Consider the following 22,707-nt stretch of genomic DNA (forward strand, 5'->3'; position numbering starts at 1 on the left):
TGTTGAATTCATGTGTTTTGGGCGTCCGATTCATGGGTTTTGATGTTATTTTAAATTTTTGACCATGTGAGCAAGTACGTAATATGTTGTGGGATGCGTTAGCGTAATTGTATGGGGTTCCGAAGGTCCCCGGGTGCGAAGCGGATTGGAATCGAACTTGGTTTTGGGTATGGGGGGCTGCTGGTGGCTTTACATCTAGGGCATTGTACCTGTGTGGAAAGAGCCGCATGTGGGAAATTGGAGAAGCAGCCCAGTGGCCGCAGAAGCGGACTTGAGGTAGGAGCTAGGTGGTTGCAGGTGCGAGGCTTTTTCCGTATCTGTGCGCCCGCAGAAGCGGTTGAGGCTTCGCAGATGCAGACTTGGGCTAGCTGGTTGTGGGTGTAGAAGCGGACCCACTGGAGCGACTCCCCCTCTGTAGAAGTGAGGAAGCTGGAGGCAGTGGGGGGTCATAGGTACTTCCTTTTGACTGCACCTGCGGTTCCGCATATGCGATCAAGTGGCCGCATGTGCGGAAGTCGTTGGGCAGTGATGGTTTTTAATCCGAGACTTAGGCCATTTTTTCACACATTTTCATTTGGTCTTAGGAAATTTTGAGAGCACTTTAGAGGAGGATTCTCATCTACAATATAAGGTTAGTAAAATCCACCCACTTTCAAATTAAATACGCGGATTATAAGCATATTGAACATGGAAAATTTATGAAACTTGGGGATTTGTGAAGAAGCTAAGGTTTTGGTAAATTGGGATTTGATCACGAATTTGATGGTGAAAATGGGAGCAAATTATATATTTGAGTTCAGGAGTTCATGGGTAACAATTATACAAGAAAATTTTTGAAATCCGGGACGTGTGCCCGAGGTGTATTTCAATAATCTTCAAAATTGAGTTGGGTAAATATTATAAGAGGTAAGATATGAACTTTTGAGCATATATTTTCTACCTTATATGAATTTTGATTAGTTTCGGAGTCATTGACATCGTTTGAAGGGTTCAAGTGAGGCTAGAAAAGCCAGATTGACGAGATGGGATCGAGGTAAGTCTCTTGTCTTACCTTGTAAGAGGGAACTTATCCCCTTAGGAGTATTGTTGTTGTGTTCTACTTATATGAAGAACTACGTACGCACGAGGTGAAAAGAGTCCATACGTAGCTATATTTCATGATATGTCCGGGTAGACTCAGACTAATATCATGCTTTTAATTGTATTGTTTATACCTATCATGTGTATTAATTATTTTGATTAGAGCTGAGACTAGGATTTAAATTGGAATTATCGACTTATCTTCTTATTTCATAAAACTAGGGAATACTTAATGAATTATGAAAAATTTCATGTCTTCTCGTCTCGCAAGCACCTCCGCGAGCGAGGTAAATTTCTCTACTCTAATGGAATCGGGCCATTCACCTTAGCAGTATGGTAACGCCACTCTTATGGGATCGAGAAATTTGCCTTGGCATTATGATAATACCACTCTTATGGGATCAGGCCATTCCCCTCGACAGTATATGGTAACATTATTCTTACGGGGTCAAGCTGTTCGCCTTGGCAGTACTGAGTACCACTATTCTTATGGAATCGGGCAGGTCGCCTCGACAACTTCGTGCTTAATAATCGAAACGGGTTCCAGTTTGGGTATAATTGAGTTAGTGCCTTCACGACCAAATATGATATGTTGGTAATGTGATATAGACTCCTTATTTTATTTATTGTAGTTGCTCTTATTTGCTTCATCGATACTTGTATACTCACCATGTCTACTTTATGCACTTATATTAACATTATTTGACTTTTACTAAGTGTCAAGTCGACCCCTCGTCACTACTTCTTCGAGGTTAGACTAGATACTTACTAGGTACGCGTTGTTTTTCGTACTCACCTTACACTTCTGCACTGATGTGCAGGTACTGAAACAGGTACTACTTGTGGTCACACGAGCGCATAGACAATCATTCCGGAGACTTGGTGGTGAGCTGCTTGCCTTTCTACGATCTGCAGCATCGGAGTCTCCCTCTACCTTATTTACTATTCTTTCTATTACTTTCAGACAGTAGTTGTAGTAGTTTTGTATATTCCCTAGATTGCTCATGCATTTGTGACACCGGGTTTTGTGGGATCTTTAGCATTTATGTACAGCTGTATTTATCATTTCTTTCACCACTTTGGATGTTCTTATTGTGATGGTACTTTGTTTCAAAGAGATGTTACAGTTGCATGAAATCTAGTTTAAATTGTTCTTTAAAAGGAAAAACTTTTGTTTTAAAAAGTTAAAAAAGGGTAAGTAAATAGTAGTTTCACTTGTGGACTTGTCTAACTGCAGTGTTAGGTGCAGTCGCAACCTATTACAGAATTGGGTCGTGACACTTCATTAATGCTAACCTGAACACTTTTTAATTATAAGTACTGCTTAATTAAGAGACTTAGACTATTTCTATGGTTGACAAGTTGTTGGAGTTTATATTTATTTATTTTGCTACTCAAAGATTCTCAATGGACAAACAATGAGATATGTATTATTGAAAGCTACTTCTTTTATAGTCAACGTTCTACTCAAAAGTACGATCATACATGTATCATCTTTTCCATTAATAACTTTCATTGCCTAATCCTAACAAAGATGTCTACATTTTTATGTGAGACAGTAATTTCAAGAAAAATTATCTCAAACCCAAAAATTTCTCAAACTCAATAAGCATTATATAATGGTCAAGTGCAGTAAACGAATACTTTAAAAATCCACATTCTGGATAGTTGAAAATGTGAATTCAATTTTGAACTGACAAATATTTTGAGAATTATCATATTTGAATTCTATGGAACTAGATTTTGAGAGTAAACATTTTGTGACAAACAGAGAGGAAACAGACATTGAGAAATTTGAAAGGAAATATTGTGACATAATTTGATAAAATTTATGAAAAAGGACTTCGCGCAAGACATCTTAACAGAGTGGTAGATATGTATACCAATAGTGTTTCTAATCAACTTATTTTTTAGAAGCTTTAGTGTTTTTCTTTCAACATAGTTTTACTACCAACAAAAGCTAGGAATGGTGAATTCTTCTTTGATGAATTCATCTAAACTATATGTTCAATATTGATGATAAATACATAAATTGAATTTTGTTTTTTTGGAATTTTGATGCTCCTAAAGGCTCACGGAAGGATACATAGTTGACAAGTAATAAAACTGTAACGACCCGACCAATCGGTTTGAGTATTAGCGTCCCGTTTAGCTATTTGGAGTCTTGATTAGTTTTGTATGATGTATTATAACTTGTGTGTATCGTCGGTTTTGGTTTTCAGGTGTTTCAGAATTAGTTTGTAAAAATGAATTTCATGTTTGAAGCTTTAAGTTGGAAGAGTTGACAAAGTTTGATGTATATTTAACCTCGGATCGGAGTTTTGATGGTTCCATTAGGTCCGGATGGTGATCATGGACTTAGTCTATGCCCGGATTTGCATTTGGATGTTCCTAAAAAGTTTCGGCACTATTTGGCAAAAGTTGGAAATTTAAAGGTGTGGAATGTTCATAAGTTTGACCGAGAGTTGACTTTGATGATATCGGGTTTGAATTGTCATTTCGGGAGTTGTAATAGGTCTGTTGTGTTACTTGGGACTTGTGTGCAAAATTTGAGTTCATTCTCGGTTGATTTAATATGTTTCGACACGAGATTTGAAATTTGAAATTTCAAAAGTTTCATTAAGTTCAATTTGAGGTATGATTCGTGGTTTTGATATTGTTATGCGTGATTTGAGGCCTCGAGTAGGTCAGTGTTATGTATAGGGACTTGATGGTATGTTCGGGCGGGGTCCCGGGGGGCTCGGGTGAGTTTCAGATCGCTTTCAGACCATTTCCTCTCACTTTTTTTATTGCTGGTTTTAGTTGATGTCTGTAGTTGTCGCGTCCCCTTTTTTTCTCGAGAAATCGGAATTCGACATTTCTAGGACAACTCATTTCCTTTTGGTATAGAGTAAGGTATTTGAAGAGTCTCCATCTAACGGATTAAGGTGCATTAGGATACCTAGAGCAGTTAACTCATGAAACTAGTTTACATTACCAAAGATCGGGTAAGGGCTCGAAATTACTTTGAAGGGAAGGTGTTAGGCACCCCTCGAGGTCCACAACGGTGGGTCCCGGCCAAACTTAATGAAGATAATTAGTCTTAAAAGGGAAGAAAACAAATTGGGGCAGATACCATATTCAACTTACTTTTACACAGGAGTATAGGGGTGGTCCTAAGTTTTTTTAAGCCTATAGGATCATTCCATACAAAACTTTGCAACTCCCTTAAGTTAGGGTTTTACTCATAGCATTAACGCATGGGCTATCATTTCCTTTACTACTCATTTACTATCTTCAAGTTGTTACTTAAGCGCATTAATTGATTCTAAACCTTACCCTATGCGTGCACTACCCGTCCCTTACCTACGGTCCTGGAAGTATTAAGGACCTACATTTAGGGTGGTTCTAGACTGCCCTATGTTACTTAAAATGAGAAAATCTAAGCGACAAACAAAATTCAAATAGGACTATCATGTAAGGAGAAAATAAGGGCACATATTAACCTCCACAAGTAGACAACAAGTGCATGCAGTTAAATCAACAGATTTCGTTAATTTAGGATCCTATAGGCAGGATATCTAGATGAGCAGAAACAAAATGCAAGACAACATTTTTATTAAGGTGGCATCAGAACCTACTAGTTTTCCTATTGATTTTATGAAGCTTTGATTCTGGGCATTTTCAGGCAATAAGATATCAATGTTTTAAACCCCAGAATCATTAATAACCCTACAAATTTGCCTAAGTGATTAACAGAATCCTATAGGCATGGTATCCACAACTGTTAATTATAGATCTATAACAAGATTTCTAAGTGAATTACTGATTTTAATTCGTAAAGACAGGTTTACCTCCTTAGAATCCTGTAGGCATGCTTTCTAAGTTGCAGATTTAATTTAAACTATATATGCAGGATCTCTAAGTTGAAACTGATTTTGTCTCCTATAGGTATGATATCTACTAGTTTAAATCCTATAGACATGATTTCTAGGTTTTGAAGTTGATTTCTTTTATTCCTATAGGCATGGTATCTAAGTTGAAACTGATTTTTTTATCTCCTATAGGCATGATATTTATTAATCACATGTGGGCAGAATTTTAAGCACATTGCTAGGAAAGTTTGTTAATTCACACAAATTGAATCCTATATACATGATCACTAATGCATGTTGGGCTAAAATATGTGTAGATCCTATGAACATGATTTCTAATACAGAATTAATATAAAGCCTATAAGTAGTATCTCTAGTATGCCAAAAATTATGAAAATACAGAGTCACAAACAACCAGAAAAATTCTCCCTAAACAAGTATGGCATTTGCATGATTCAATCAACGTAATTAAACCCTATAGGCAGGATTTCTACCTAGTTTTAAACAAAGATATAGAATCCTCCCCCTCCCCCAGCTTTCACTAATAAACCCAAATCTATTTATTACACAGATTATTACAGCCTAGAATGAATAAATTACATATTAGTATCTATTACACTATAGGGAGCCTACACATGCCCAATATGAACCTAGGAACCAGGCCTTCAAACATAGAAACTTTGAAACATAATGGTAGTCCATCCATATCACATAAAATTGGGCTCTTGGTGTGTCAAAGTTCCCAAGGGCCTTAGGGACCCCGGGCAATGCTCACACCAGGACCACACTCAAAGAAACAATTCATAAAAGATTGGAAGACTATCCCCAATGTGTCAAAGTTCAGATGAGTCTCAAGGACCCTAGGCAGTGCTCACATTGAGGGTGGTAAGAACCTAAAGGACTATGAGTAGAAGTTTGAAAACTAGTACATAGAGGATAAGGGGGAATAGGTTTCGAAATTAGTACATACAGAATAGTAACAGAACTGCACCAAAGAACAAACAAAACTCATGTTTAACATATAATTCAAATAAGTTGATATTTGTTCAGATTAGATACTCATACCAGCATTCAAAGTAATGACAGAAAGCAAGGACACTTGAACTAACTGACCGAATTAGCCACATATTACATGTTTGTAGTACCTAACAATAGTTAAAACAGGGAACATACAACTGAATTGGACAGGGCTTCACATTATTGGAGATAACTTAGTTTAGTATTATCACTAGGTTGAATGATACAATCATATATCAAATAGAATCATGTTGAGGTTTTGAAATAAACTAACCAAATAAACACATAGAACAGAATAGGATAACAGGAGTTAAAGCATACCAGTTGAGAAAGAAGTAACAGGAATGAAATGGCAATTTGAATCCAGAGAATTTAGCCTTGGCTTTTTGCCGGCCAGACAGTGCAGCAAATCAGAATAACAGGAAAAGAGAACTCAGTTTTTTGAGAGAATAGAAAGCTTGAGAGTTTTAAGTTGTAAAGTGTGTAAGTGTTTCAGTGTGTCTATGTAAGATTAGGATAAATGAGTGGCTTTTATAACATACAGTAGAGTAAAACAAATAAGGTAGTGAACCAATCACACACAAATAAGGTATGAAAAATCAATTAACAATCAATTAACGACATCATGAATCAATTAACAAGTTAGAATCGAGTAAATATCACTTAATTTAAGGAAAATCTCACATGGAATCAATCAGTAATTAAGAATAAGGTTAAATAAGGTAAGAACTAATTCCAAAATCAATTAGGAGTCAGAACACAAAATCAAGTCAGTAGTACAGATAATTAATCACATAAATAAGGTAAGAATAAGTAAAATCTTAATAAGGAAATGCGGGTACTGAATTCAAGCCCTAATTTAGGTACGTAAATCAATTAACGCTTAATTGATAGAATTAAAGGTAAACAGGTAAAAGACATAAGAATAAATAGTCAAATAATCGGAACCCTAAGAAATAGAAAGACATATAGATGGAGCTTGATTAAATCAAGTATAACTCGGTCGAAAAAGTAAATAAGAAAATCAGAGATGAAAACATTTAAATGCTAAAACCCTTTTTTTGCAGAAATTCATCAAAAATCAAAACCCTAGCTTTTAGGGTAAATGAAATCGGTCAATAATAACAGTAAACACAGAAAGTTTTAAGGGAGAAATACCAAACAAACGCAAAATCGCTTCAGATCTAAACGGATTCAACAAGAAAATATCTAGGCTCATGAAAATAGACAAAAGTGAATCAAAGTTGGTTTGAACCGGAGATTTGAAACCCCGAGAATACGAAAATACTCGTACTCACAAGTATTAGAGTGAACATAGATGGAATAATCGTGAAATGAGAGACTTTGAACCAGATTTGGTTCGAGTCTCTTGAGATTCACATCAAGCAACATAGAAATCGTATAACCAGTAGAGAGGTGAGGTCAGATTAGGCATGAAATCGAAGAAAAATCCCATGAATTAAGGGGGATATCTGTGGCGGTGGGCTAGGGTTAGAGGGGGGTGAGAGAGAGTAGATAAGAGAGAAGGGATCCAGAGGCAGCGGGTATGAGATAGGGTTTGGGGGGTTTTTATATATTAAAAGAGGTTGGGGAATTTAGGGTCGTTGATTTTCTGAGATCAACAACCAAGATTAGGTTTAGGTAGGGCATGTACGGATACTTGGGTTTGGGTAAGGGTATGGGTAGTTGGGTTTGGGTATTGGGTTGCTGGCTAGTATTGGGTTGGGATGTCCGAAAATTTAATTAAAAAGGGCTATGTTTTAAATACCCACTTAGATTAATAAAATAATTTATACAAATAATTAATAAATGATAAAATTGTTATTTGTATATGAAAATGATTCAAAATAACTATTTAATATTATAAAAATATAAAAAGTCATTTTCAGTGTAAATAATGTAATTATGCATATATGGGCTATTATTACAGTTATTGCAATTATAACCGAAAGATACAAATATAATTACGCATAAAATGATTAAAACTTAATATAAAAGTAAATGATAAAAATCAAGTAATAAATCATTATAAAATTATTTGTGATGAAAATAGTAATTATTTAGATAATAAAATACTAGAATAAATTAATTAAAATCCTTTTTAAAATATCGAAAATTATGGAAAATTACTAGTTGATGCTCGTGCAATATTTTGAGAGTATATATGCATTTTTTATAAATATATGAGGGAAAAATTAGGTATCAACAGCTGCCCCTCTTTACCCGGGAAGGGTGAAAGAGTTGTCTGGTAAAGAAATGATGAGCGATTTTGATCGAATGGGGTGTTTTGAAAAATATGGGCCGCAGCCTAGTCTCTGAGCTGCCTACATATCCCTGGTTTTACAGAAATCAGACCTTGTATAGTTGTAGACCAAACGATGAATGAAACCGATGGAATTGTTATAGGAGTGGTAGTATGTTTCAGGAAAGGTTCTTTAGGGAAGGATAATATCAGATGGGTTTATGCGGAGATATGAAGGCGAATCTAAATTGTAACGGATGTATCACAAGGCAGGTATTTGAACGGGCATGGGGTAAAAGTGAGTAATTGTTAGAATTGGTTATGTTTGAGATAACGGCAAGATAGAAATGGTATGAGTGGAAACCGGAGCGAAAGTTGCTCCCGCTTGAAGAATAGTTACCTCCTGGATTTCCTACAAAACTTAAAACATGATGCATGCAAGTGTGTAGATTACTGCAGCAATTTAAACATAATGCAAATTCCCTTTGGACCATAAAGGTTATCTTTGGACGGAGAGGATGACGTATTTAGACCATGACTTCCCGGGCCATGAATCATGAGATAAGGGATTTGCAGGACATGAAATGATGTTCTCGAGTCATGAGAATGGTGCCTCTGAACCATGACGCCTTTGAATAATGATGTGCAGGTTTGAGAGATCCTCAGGCCATGATATGGTGTCCTTAGGCTATGAGTATGATGCCTTCGGACTATGATGCCTTTGGATATAGACATAATGATGGATCATAAAAGCAAACAAAACAGAGCTTATCTTGAATAGAAACGGGATAGAGCTTAGCTCCGGAAAAGGCAAAATAGTGCTAGGTTTCAGATAGTGTAACATTCAGCATTAGTCAATGAAAGGCAGAGCTTAGCCTTATGTAGTTGGAGAGGCATGGTTTAACCTCATGCAAGGAGATGAGACAATGCTTAGTCTCATGCAGTGGAAGGCGGTGCTTAGCTTTATGCAAATAGAAAGGTGAGACGTAGCCTCATGCAAGAAAGGGAGACAGTGCTTAGTCTCATGCAACAGAAGGCAGTTCTTAGCCTTATGCAAATAGGGAGGCAGGGCTTAGCCACATGCAAGATTTGAGATAGGGCTTAGTCTCATGCAAAGAGAAGGCAATGCTTAGCCTTTTGCAGATATAGAAGCATGGCTTAGCCTCATGCAAGATTTGAGATAGGGCTTAGTCTCATGCAAAGAGAAAGCAATGCTTAGCCTTATGCAAATATGGAGGCAGGGCTTAGCCTCATGCAAGATTTGAGACATGGCTTAGTCTCATGCAAAAAGAAGGCAATGCTTAGCCTTATGCAGATATGGAGGCAGGGCTTATCCTCATGCAAGATTAGAGACAGGGCTTAGTCTCATGCAAAGAGAAAGCAATGCTTAGCCTTATGCAAATATGGAGGCAGGGCTTAGCCTCATGCAAGATTTGAGACAGGGTTAGTCTCATGCAAAGAGAAGGCAATGTTTAGCCTTATGCAAATATAGAGTCAGAGCTTGGCCTCATGCAAGATTTGAGATAGGGCTTAGTCTCATGCAAAGATAAGGCAATGTTTAGCCTTATGCAAATATGGAGGCAGGGCTTAGCCTCATGCAAGATTTGAGACAGTGCTTAGTCTCATGTAAAGAGGAGGAAATGCTTAGCCTCATGCAGTAGACAAATAGCAAATAGGAGTAGAATATTTCATAACTGGAGATATAGTTGCGCTTGGCGGTCGGATTGCTAGGAAGATAGTGATTTTGATATGTGTATATTTGCGAATACTCCTTTTATGTTCATCGTGCCTGCATCCAAAGAAAAATTGTGAGTTTTGCGGGGAGGTTGGTTCATGCCCTTGTCTACTTGTTTCGCTTTGCTTTGCTCTGGAGACCTTGTTCAAGTTACCCTAGGTAATACTTGGCTACCAAAGAAATAAACGTTTCAATAAATATGAATTTATTGATGAAATAGAATCATTTTGGAAAACATGGTGGTATATAGTATCAAGTAAATTATATGAATTAATCACTATAACACTTTTAGAGACATGCGACTTTCTTTGTGTTAGAATTTTGAGGGTCCTCCTCAAATTTCTGCCCCAGTTTAGTGAATGATCCTTCGGTTGTTCTGCATGAAACGAAGTTTGTTGGATCTGCTCCAGAATTTTTAGAATCCTTCTCAAAATTCTGGCTCAGTTTCTTAACCAATTTCTGACTGACTTGCATATGATGGCATCGGCTGGACTTGTTCCGAAATTTTGAGGGTCCTCCTCAAAATTTTGCCCTAGTTTCTGATTCTGGGGAAATGAAGATTTTATTAAGATGTGACCAAACCCATAGGGCTACCTACGTATCCCCTCTTAAACGGGAATCATGTCAAGTATAGTTCAGTTATATCAGATGAAGGAATGTAAACAATCTAAATATAGTATCTCTTGACTGCGTCTGAATTGATAGGTTTTGGCCAAAATTCTCCGTCCATTTCTGCAAGTATGAGTGTTCCTATTGTTAGTACCCTGTGAACCATGTAGGGCCCTTGCCAGTTGGGTGAAAATTTCCCTTTGGCTTCATCCTGATGTGGGAAGATCCGCTTCAGCACCAGCTGTACTGGTGCGAATTGTTTTGGTTTGACCCTTTTGTTGAAGGCTCTAGACATTCTATTCTGATAAATCTGACTGTGACATACTGCATTCATTCTTTTTCCATCTATGAGGGCTAGTTGCTCATAACGGCTCCTTATGCATTCTGCATCACTAAGTTCGGCTTCTTGTATGATCCTTAAAGAAGGAATTTCTACCTCGACGGGAATGACAACTTCGGTACCATAAATCAATAAATAGAGAGTTGCCCTAGTTGATGTGGGAACTGTGGTACGTTATCCCAGTAGGGCAAAGGGTAACTTCAGTGCTATTGTTTGTGATTTTCTACCATCTTCCTTAGTATTTTCTTGATGTTCTTGTTGACAGCTTCCACAGCTCCGTTCATTTGAGGCATGTATGATGTGGAGTTTTTGTGCTTGATTTTGAAGGTGTCACACATGGCTTTCATCCGATCATTGTTGAGATTGGAAGCATTATCAGTGATGATGCCCCGAATCAACAAACAACACGATCCCTGACAAAATCCGCAACGACTTTCTTGGTTATAGCTTTGTATGATGTAGCCTCTACCTATTTTGTGAAGCAATCGATGGCCACTAAAATGAACTGGTGCCCGTTAGAGGCAGTGGTCTTGATCAGACCTATAACATCCATTCCCCAGGCAGCAAAAGGTCAAGGCGCACTTGTTGCATTGAGTTCATTTGGTGGTAACTTTATCATGTCTGCATGTATCTGGCATTGGTGGCATTTCTGGATGTACCGGATGCAATATATTTCCATGGTCATCCAAAAATATTCTGCTCTAAGTATCTTTTTGGATAGAACAAAACCGTTCATATGTGGCCCGCAAGTTCCGGCATGTATCTTGATCGCACCCAACTATGCTTTATAAAAAGGACACGCGGATGTTGCAAATATATCTGAGTATTTAGCCCAAAGTCGAACCCACGAGGAATTAACCTATCAATTACTCTCATTAGACTTATTAAATTCCATGGAATCAACTTCCCAAACGTTGTGAATAACAATTGAAGATGTTTCTACTAACTAAGAATGAATGTAAATAAGAAACTGAAAACTAACTATGATTAAGTTGTAACCAAGTAAGAGAAGGTTCTAAGGTTATGATTTTCCCTATTGATGGAATCCATTCCGGTTATGTTTCACATAGAATTGCCTAATCATCTCTATCAATCATGAGCACTTTTATTACCGTAAATCTCTCCCGAGTAATCACAATAATTTACTAGACGCACTCTCCCGAGATACGCTAGTTGGTTTTGTCTATTACAGCTCACTTTAGATTGCACCCAAGGCTTCGTTATCCTTAATCCCGCCTTTAAACCTTCAGTTATTGATCCCTCATATTTTAGGAGTGGTGTTATTCAACAATTATCTAAATATGCAATCTCTCCCGAGTTATGCACACTAAATAGGCACAGCTAATTGAGGATCCTATCAATTAACTACAACAAGCACATAAATGAACAAATAGAGATTAAACTAGACAAACTATATTAACATAACAAGAAGTTCATCCTTCAATAGGTTTCATCAAAACCTTAGACTAAAATATTTAGCTACTCATACTAGTGTTCATCATAACAATATTCAAATTCATCACAAATCGTAAAAACAAAAGGAAGAAAGGAAGAACTCGATGTTGAATTACCCTCCTTGCCTCTTGCCTCTCCTTGCCTTTAACTAAGCTATGAAAACCTTGATAATGAATCCTTGGGCGAGCTGGACCTTCTATAGGTTAAGTGGATTTACCCCCGAACTTCCAAGTTTACCCCTGAAATTTACTTTTCCAGAACTGGGCTAGCGCGGTCGCGCTAATGGACGCGCTAGTGACCGCGCATATGCCCTATCATTCTGCCTCGACCATCTGGGCTAGCGCGGTTGCGCTAGTGGATGAGCTAGTGGACACGCTAGTTCAAGTCTTCATTTCGTCTCTTCTTTTTCTTGTCTTCCCACGTACTCAGCTCCTAGGGGCTTTTCTTGCTTCAATTTAGCTCCAATCACAGATTTAAGTCCGCATACGTTCTACTCACTCCTGCAACGTGTGAAATTCACAATTATAGCCAATTTATCATTATTTAGCTATATTATCACAGTGAAACATAATCAAGTTGGGGCATAAATAATTGCCATATTACATAAATCTAGCCTATTATCAACACCTCACACTTAAATCATTGTTAGTCCTCGAGTAATCCACCACACTCTATATAGGTTCCTTCACTACGTATTATTCCCTAACGCATCACACCAAGAACAAATCACATAAGTTACGCCTAGTAGTGAACAATCTTCACCTCAAAATTCGACTCTCATGTGCCGTGCATTATTCATACTTACTCAGATTACTCTACACAGAAGTCAAGACTTGTCTTTCCTTCGTGAATCACATGCCCTCACATCACACAAGAGAGTAGTTCCACAAATATTAACTTCAAGAACAATTAGGAACATAGATAAACAAAATTCGCTCACTCTAAAAAAGGGCATTCACATGCCATAAAAATGCACCATAGTCTCGCCCGTAGTGTACTACTCTACTAATCGAGCCCGCTCAGTATAAGATCAATAAGACTTTACTTGGTTGTAATGTAGGCTAAGGGACGGGTAGGATATATTTGCATATAGTGACTAACCTCCCTAGGCACTTTTAATACAATTATATTAACCTTCAAAACCATACTTATGTAAACCAAACACTCCACCACTCTTTATTTACAACATCCCAATCCATTAGGTGCAATTGTAATAACCACTGCTTATCGATTACTACATTTACTCATTTTTTTCTTTTTTTTTCGTGGTGCTTATTCTTTTACTTTTCCAAACACTGCACCTTTTCTTTATTTCAATGGTTCCATTCAAAAACCAAACCACCACCTCACACTTTTGCTTTTGCATAACTTCAATACCATTCAAGTGCTTATGGGAGGTAAAGGCTTTCAAACAGATATCCATTCAAACATTTGGGTAAGGTTCGCAATATGGTTGCCAAAGAAACAGGCTTATAGGCTCAACGGGGTTGACTACGATGCGTTACAATTAGGTGGGTTTACTTTATATGTCTGGTTCAACAAAGAAATGCATATATCACTTCTAAGACTGAATGAACCTACTATTTCACTTTGCAAACACACGGGGCAAGTTCTAGGCATCAAATGTGAATCATGGAATACAGTATAACTCATACATACATGGCATATGACTCACTCAAGATTGGCTTATCAAGAAATTCTCTTCTAAGTATTCAAGTCAGTGACAAACATACAATTTAAGACACTTTAACAAGAATCAACCACTGAGATCAAGCGTTACACTCTAGTGTCTATTGTGTTCAGGTGTATCAACGCTAGGGGTTTCTCTTTCGAATTCAGCTTGTAGCCCATCAATCCTAATAAAACAAAAAGATCTGTTTAAACAAAAAATACCTACACTGGTTCAAGCTAAACCCTTGGAAAAGAACCGTGGCCCAAAGAAAAATCAAGGGGGAGTTATTACACTACTTAAAAAAATATTTTTGGTATTTTCTCTAGACTTACTTCCCTCAAGAAATTTGTCTAAAGGATCCGTCATCAGGAAGATTCTCCATATTCCCTTTTTTTTGTTTATTTTTTTTCTAGACTTAGTCCCTCAAGAACCCCGCCGAAAGATATCCGTCGTCGGGACAAGTCACTTACCTACTTTAAAATTACCTAATGAAACTATTACTCAAAACACCAAAACAACCAAAGAGAAACAAAGAAACATCAACCAGTCAACTTGCTACATATACATATATACATTGAAGTATCCCCCACTGCACACTTATAAGGTAGACATATAAGGTAAAGGAACTTCCCTGAAAGATCACTCCTGATCGGAGACGGTGTCTGGGTTCACATTACAAGCACGACCCAGAGCTCTCAGCCAGCCTAAGAATTTCTTTTCCGACTTCACCTGCCGGTCAGCCACCGCGTCAACGCGGGCACCCAAATCAGTGACTGAGGTATGCAGCCCAGCCACCTTTTGCTCCAAAGCGGTGAAACGGGACACCCGGGAAGCTCCAGAAGATGTTGTAGTCCCAGATGGTGCTGCAGGTGATGCACTTTGCTCATGGGCTTGTGGTTCGCCCCCCATGTCCTCCTACTCGACCTCCTCTTCCTCCGAGTCATCATAGCCACTACTATCCTCCCCACCTGCGGCTGCCGGCTCCTTACCCGTGGTTACCATGTCCGCCCGGAACTTGCGGTCTTTTGGCACCAGCCCATCCACCGCCAGATTTTCCGGCACCCGAGCTTGCCTTCAAAGTTTAGTGACCAAAGAAGGGAAAAAGAATCCATATCTTTTGACTGGATAGCGGATGAACATCTCTTCATGAATCACTTTGGCCACGTCGAAGTTATGACCATTTATGAAGCACCAAATCAAGGCCTCTCGGGGGCCATTCACTTCCATAGTGTTGAGGGACGGGATTAGACGATTGTTGATAATATACAACCAGCACTTCCCTTCAAAGGTTAGTGCGGAGGAGTGAAATATCTCACCATACTTCATCCAGATCACCTCTTTCCCGAGCACACAGATCATTTCAAAGAACCGTTCCCACTGTGTGTTTGTTCGGCAATACCCCTCATAATAGTCATCATAATGATCCACATGAGGGGAAGCTAATACGCCGTCCGTATAGCCTCAACAGAGGCATTCATCACCTTTCGGTGCACTGTGACCACGCCATTGTAATGCTCCTTCACATTGGCATAGAATTCCCTAACAACCATGACATTGGCCTCACCCGGCTCGTTAATGAAAGCTTGCAACCCCCACCTCACCAGCTCAGTGTACATGTGACGGCAGTGTAGCTGGACCGATCCTATGTCAATTCCCCTCTCCGGAATCGGCTTTTTGGAGTCCTTATCCGCAAAGCAGTCTTGAGCCTTGACAGAGACAAATCTATTACTATCAAAGGGGCGGGCAGAACTGCACCGCATACCCTGGACGAGCCGGCTTGGCTACTAGAAGAGGCACCTGTGACGTGGCATTTTCGAGATGGAGCCATAGTACCTGAAAACGAGAGCACATTAGCACAGCCCAACATAAAGTTATGACGCACTGTGGTTACTCAGACTTCACACGCATAAGTGGTCACAACTACACAATTACATTCACAGAGGCATTTACACAAACACCTTGTGGGCATTCTACCCTCATACCCCATTTCACACATGTTACAACCTCAACCCACCACAATATCCTCCAAAATCACAAACCACGTGAAGCAACACCCCACCAATCCTACCACCTACAAACACTACAACTTATGCTTCAGATTTTGACTAAACAGAGGCACGAACAACAACTACATAGATACAAAAATAAAAAACAAAAACGAAAATTAGAAAAGAAAAGAAGAAGAAAACGAAAAAATGGTACCTAGGAGTCATACCTGTAGTGGGAGATTGTTAGGAGAAGCAAAGATGAAGAGAGGGGAGTGTGATTGAGACTTAGGGAAAGTTGAACAAGATGGAATTGAGTTGAAGAGGAAGGGAGCGTGTGAAGAAGAAGGGGTTAGGGTTGGGGAATTTTCGTTTAATGTGGTGGAATGGGTGGGAATTGGGATTAAAGATGGGGGAGGTTATTAGAAAGGGGTAGTTTAGGCGATATTAAAAAAATTAACATGAAAAAAAAATAAAAAAACAACACAAAACGCACAAATGTGGGCGGGACTAGCGCGGTCGTAGCACGATACGAGCGCGACCGCCCTAACCCAGGCAGAATACAATGCAATATGCGCGGTCACTAGCGCGATCGCTCTAGTAATGCAGCCACTAGCGCGGGCGCGCTAATATTTTTGAGCCCAGGCAGAATATTTGCCCATATGCGTAGCCACTAGCGCGGCCTGTAGCGCAGGCGCGCTCCTGGGCGATATTTTTTCATGTTTTTTTTACCTGTTCTTACCATTTTTGATGGCCTTATCACCCACCCATTGTCACCTGTATTGGTTAGCACGTCCTAAAAACTCATAATTAACAACAACTACTATCATTGGGTTGTCTACCAACCAGCGCCTTAGTTAATGTCGTGGCACAACGATTACAACAATTCAATGGGTTGCCTCCCATACAGCGCCTGATTTAACATCGCGGCACGATGCAGACAAGCGCATTTAAGGCTCGCTCGACCTTTGAAGTTCCGTCAGGTGGATCTCTGACACTTCCTTTGGTTCTTTCATGCCTATGTATAGCTTCAATCTCTGCCCATTGACTCTAAATGTGTGAGAGTCTTTCTCTTAGGCAATCTCTACAGCCCCTGAAGGGAATACTTCAACCACTCGAAATGGCCCAGACCATCGTGACTTAAGCTTACCCGGGAATAGCCTTAATCTCGAATTATAGAGCAGTACCATGTCCCCAGGTTTGAAATGTCGCTCAACAATGTTCTCGTCATGTAGCCTCTTCATTGTTTCCTTGTACAACCTTGTGCTCTCAAAAGCAAGATGTCGGAACTCGTCAAGCTCATGCAATTCAGTGATTCTAGTTGTGCCCGCAGCCTCAATGTCTAGGTTCAGCTGTTTCAGTGCCCACCAAGCTTTATGTTCAAGTTCCACTGGCAAGTGGCAGGCCTTCCCGAACACCAACTTATATGGTGACATACCAATTGGTATTTTAAAAGCAGTTATATAAGCCCAGAGTGCATCATCTAGCTTTTTGCCCAATCAGTTCTTGTGGCGTTCATTGTCTTGGTCAATACACTTTTTATCTCTCTATTAGACACTTCCACCTGTCCACTTGTCTGTGGATGATACGGTGTTGCCACCTTGTGACGCACATCATACTTTGATAGCAACTTCTCAAAGGCTTGATTACAGAAGTGGGTGCCTCCGTCACTGATAATAGCTCTCGGTGTCCCAAAACGGGTGAATATGTTCTTCTTCAAAACCCCACTACTATTGCATCATTAGTGGAAAATGCTACAGCTTCTACCCATTTGGACATATAATCTATAGCAACAAGTATGTTTTATTGCCAAAGGAGCTGATGAAGGGTCCCATGAAGTCAATCCCCCAAACATCAAACACTTCCACCTCTTGAATCGGGTTCATGGGTATATTATGGCGACGGAAAATGTTCCCGGTTTGCTGACATTCATTGCAGCCCTTCACCCATTGGTGCGCATCTTTGAACACTGTTGGCCAAAAGAAACCGGCCTCTAGCACTTTCGCCGTTGTACTGACTCCTCCAAAATGCCCTTCATACGCCAATGCATGACATGCCTGCAAAACAGAAGATTGTTCTATCTCGGGGACGCACCTCCGGATCATATTGTCAACACATATTTCAAACAGGTAAGGTTCATCCCAATAATACATGCGGTAGTCACGATAAAAAATTTTCTTTTGTATAGACGAAAGGTCATAGGGAACTATACCGCTGGCCAGGTAATTTGCAAAGTCTGCATACCATGGCACTTCCTCAAGACTAGTAGCGAGCAGTTGCTCGTCTGGAAAGGTTTCTAGAATATCCTTAACCTCAACTGAGTTTTCAACTCCCTCAAGTCGTGATAGATGGTCAGCGACTTGGTTTTTTGTGCCATTATGGTCACGAATTTCGAGGTCGAATTCTTATAGTAGTAGCACCCTACGAATCAGGCGCGGCTTAGACTCCTTCTTCTTAATCAAGTACCTGAGAGCTGCATGATCAGTGTATACAATTACCTTAGAGACAATCAGGTATGATCTGAACTTGTCAAAAGCAAACACCACAGCTAACATCTCCTTTTCAGTCACAGTGTAGTTCAGCTGGGCTCCACTCAGCGTTCTACTGACATAGTAGATTGGATGCATTAGCTTGTCTTTCCGTTGTCCCAGCACTGCCCCCACTGCGGAGTCACTAGCATCACACAAGAGTTCGAAAGGTTGCTCCTAGTCGGGGCAACAATGATGGGTGTTGTGACTAGCCTCTTTTTCAACTCTTCGAATGCTACCCTGCAATCATCATAGAACAAGAAAGGGTGATCTTTTTCTAACAACTTATAGAGAGGGTGTGCGGTTTTTTGAGAAGTCTTTTATGAATCTCCGGTAGAAACCGGCATGCCCGAGGAAGCTCCTGATTGCCTTGACTGAAGATGGAGGAGGCAGCTTTGCTATCACATCCACTTTAGCACGATCCACCTCAATTCCTTTACTTGATACTCAGCGTCCCAATACTATGCCCTCTTGTACCATGAAAAAGCACTTCTCCCAATTAAGAACCAGGTTAGTCTCAATACACCGTTTCAGCACATGAGTGAGGTTTCTAAGGCACTCCTCGAATGAGTTTCCCACCACTGAGAAATCATCCATGAATACCTCCATTATGTCTTCTACCATGTCAGTGAATATGGCCATCATGCACCTTTGAAATGTGGTGGGTGCATTGCATAGGCCAAAGGGCATCCTCCGAAAAACATAAATCCCTTATGGGCAAGTGAAGGAGGTCTTCTCTCTGTCGTCTGGTGCAATGGAGATTTGATTGTACCCTGAGTACCCATCCAGAAAACAGAAGTGTGACCTCCCTGCCAATCTGTCTAGCATCTGATCAATGAAGGAAATGGGAAGTGGTCCTTCCGGGTGGCTAGATTTAGCATTTTGTAGTCTATGCAAATTCTCCAGCCCGTAACGGTTCGTGTTAAGATCAGTTCATTGTTATTGTTTTTTATCACCGTCATGCCACCCTTCTTAGGCACACATTGCACCGGGCTGACCCAACTGCTGTCAGAGATTGGAAAAATGATTCGCGCATCTAACCACTTTATCACTTCTTTCTTCACCACTTCTTTCATGTTGGGGTTCAGCCTTCTTTGATGTTCCCTGAAAGGTTTGTGTCCCTCTTCCAGCAAAATTTTATGCATACAGTAGGCGGGGCTAATCCCCTTAATGTCTGTCATGGTCCACCCAATGGTAGTCTTACACTCTTTAGGTACCTGCAAGAGTTGTTGTGCCTGCACATCTAACAAACTGGATAAGATAATAACTGGTAATGTGGAGTCAGGTCCAAGGAACTCATACCTGAGATGGGCGAGCAGTGGCTTCAATTCCAGCTTTGGTGGTTCTTCAATGGATGGCTTGGCTGGAGGAGTTTCTCTATTTTCTAAGTGTAAGGGCTCAAATTCAAGAGTTCTATCCCAGAACCCTCCGCCCTCTAACGCCAACACCCATCTGCCCGTGAATGTTATCTCTACATTGTATAAGAGAGCAATTGTTCAAGATTACATCCATTCAAGATTATATCCATTGCATCAATAAGAGAGCAATTGGCGAATTCACTTGGTCGCCTCATAGATTTTTGCACATTGAATGTTATCTCTACATTGTTCAATCTCATCTTGAGCTCCCTAGTCTCACAATCAATAAGAGCTCTCCTAGTGGCCAAGAATGGCCTTCCTATAATTATGGGAATTTCTCCATCCACCTTGTAGTCTAAGATCACAAAATCTGCAGGGAACACAAATTTCCCTACCTGAACCAACACATCATCCAGGATACCAGAGAGTCTTTTTACGGTCTTGTCAGCCAGCTGCAACAACATAGAAGTGGGTCTAGCTCTTCCAATCCCCAACCTCTTATAGATCGCTAGGGGCATAAGATTTATGCTAGCCCCTAAATCACAAAGTGCTTTAGCGAAAGCGAAGTTACCAATAGTGCAGGGAATTGTAAAGCTCCCTGGGTCAGATAGCTTCTCAGCAATTGGTCTAGTCACCACTGCACTGCAGGTCTGAGTAAGAGTCACCGTGGCCAAGTCTTGGAAATCGAATTTTCGGGACATTAAGTCCTTCATCATTTTGGCATAACCAGCCATCTCTTTCAAAGCATATATCAATGGAATATTTACCTGGATTTGTTTCAGCATCTCCAAGAATTTCTTGTATTGCTCCTCTTTTTGGTACTTGGCCAGCCTCTAAGGGAATGGTGCGGGAGGTCTCTTCTTCCCAATGATTTGGGATTGCTCTTTATCAGCTATCACCTCAACTACTTGTTCCTGGCTGTCCCAGCTTCTTTCTCGGTCTCAATCTGAATGTTATGTTCTTCCTGGGGAGGCTAGACTGTCACCTCTGTTAGTTTTGTTGACTCATCTAGCTCAATGGGCACTAGTATGAGTGTCTCAGCCTGTCTGCTTTCTCGAGCCCTCTCTTTATCCACATCCAAATCTCTACCATTACGTAGACTAATTGCCATCAGCTGCTTCGGCCCTTGATCTTTTGGATTTATTTGGGTGTCTGCAGGTAATGTCCCATGAGGACGATTGTTTAGAGACATCGAAATCTGGCCTATCTGCACTTCAATATTCTTGATAGCTGAATCATGTGCATCTACTCTTTAACTGATTTTTGCATTAGATCTTATAACATATTGCATCATTGTCTCAAGTCTAGCAAACCTATCTTCATGTCGTCCACCATGCTACTGCTGAGGAGGATGATATTCATGCTACTGATTTTGATTATTATATCATTATGGCCTTGGATAAGGTGCCATATTATTAGGAGGACTCATACCTCCCATGTTTCCATTGTTGAACTGTGGCTGGACTAGCATGTACGGCTGATTTTGCTGGCCCCAATTCTGACCACCCTGTCTTTGGCCTCCATAATTAGACACATAGTTCATCTCTTCAGGGTAGTGATGATGATCATGTTCTGTATTCCACTGGTTACCAATTGGCTGACTAATGCAAGATGTGCACAAGCCCCCATTGGTAGTATCTACAATGTGTACCTGCTGCAAGAGTATACTCATCTATGTCATTAAGTGGACATGTTTTCAGCAAGAGTATTGGACGGATCTAAGGGCACTAAGTGAACCACTAGAGTGATAGGTGCATTCCTGGTTGTCTACCCCGAATTCTATGTCATCTTGTCAAGAAGACTCTAGCCTTCTCTCCATGTTTTGCTCAAAAATGCTCCACCAGCTGAAGCATCAACATTACCCTTCATGATATCTGACAATCCCATGTAAAATCGTTGCCCCAACATCAGATCTGGAATACCGTGGTGCGGACATATAACCAGCATTCCTTTAAATCGTTCCCATATTTCATGCAGTGTCTCCATTAGTCTCTGTTTGAAACTCAAAATTTCATCAATTTGTTGAGCAGTCTTGTTGGGTGGGTGGAACTTGTTCACGAATTTCTTGACTAACTCCTCCCAAGTTGTTATGGAATTGATGGGGAGTGAGTTTAGCCAGGTCTGGGCAGCTCCTATCACTAAAAATGGAAACAATAACAGCTTGATTGCTTCCTGAGTTACGTTGGGCTGCCTTTGGGTTTTGTAGATTGACAGGAAATTCTTCAAGTGCTGTTGAGGATCTTCGACTTGTGACCCCGAAAATAGTCCTTTGTTTTGCAACAAGTGCAGCATTTTGTTCGTGATTTGGAATGATTTAGTCTGTATTTGTGGGACTAAAATCGTTGTGGTTAGATTTTCATCTGTGGGTTGTGCCCAATTATAGAGAGCAGCCTCTGGCACAAGAGGTGCCACTGGCGCTATGGTACAGCTGGGTCTTCTTCGTGATCTCCCATGTCTGGTTCGAATTGTTCAGTTGTTTGTTTTTTCAGTTAGCCCGATTCAAGGCCTTGAAAACTCTCTCGGGATCTGATAATGCTTCAAATACTTCACCAGTTCTCGATGAGTTTCTAGGCATGCACCTGTACAACCAAGTCAACAAACGTTAAAATTTCAATGTATAGATTAGGTTAGAGAAAACTAACTACACTATGAGTTTTTGTATTTCTTTCAATTGTAATTGATAACACCGTTAAGTCCATGGCAACGACGCCAAAATTTGATTGCGCCCAACTATGCCTTATAAAAAGGACACGCGAATGTTGCAAATATAATATGAGCATTTAGCCCAGAGTCGAACCCACGAGGAATTAACCTATCAATTACTCTCGTTAG

Source organism: Nicotiana sylvestris, chromosome 7, assembly GCF_000393655.2.
Source record: "Nicotiana sylvestris chromosome 7, ASM39365v2, whole genome shotgun sequence".
In the NCBI taxonomy this organism is placed as follows: Eukaryota; Viridiplantae; Streptophyta; class Magnoliopsida; order Solanales; family Solanaceae; genus Nicotiana; species Nicotiana sylvestris.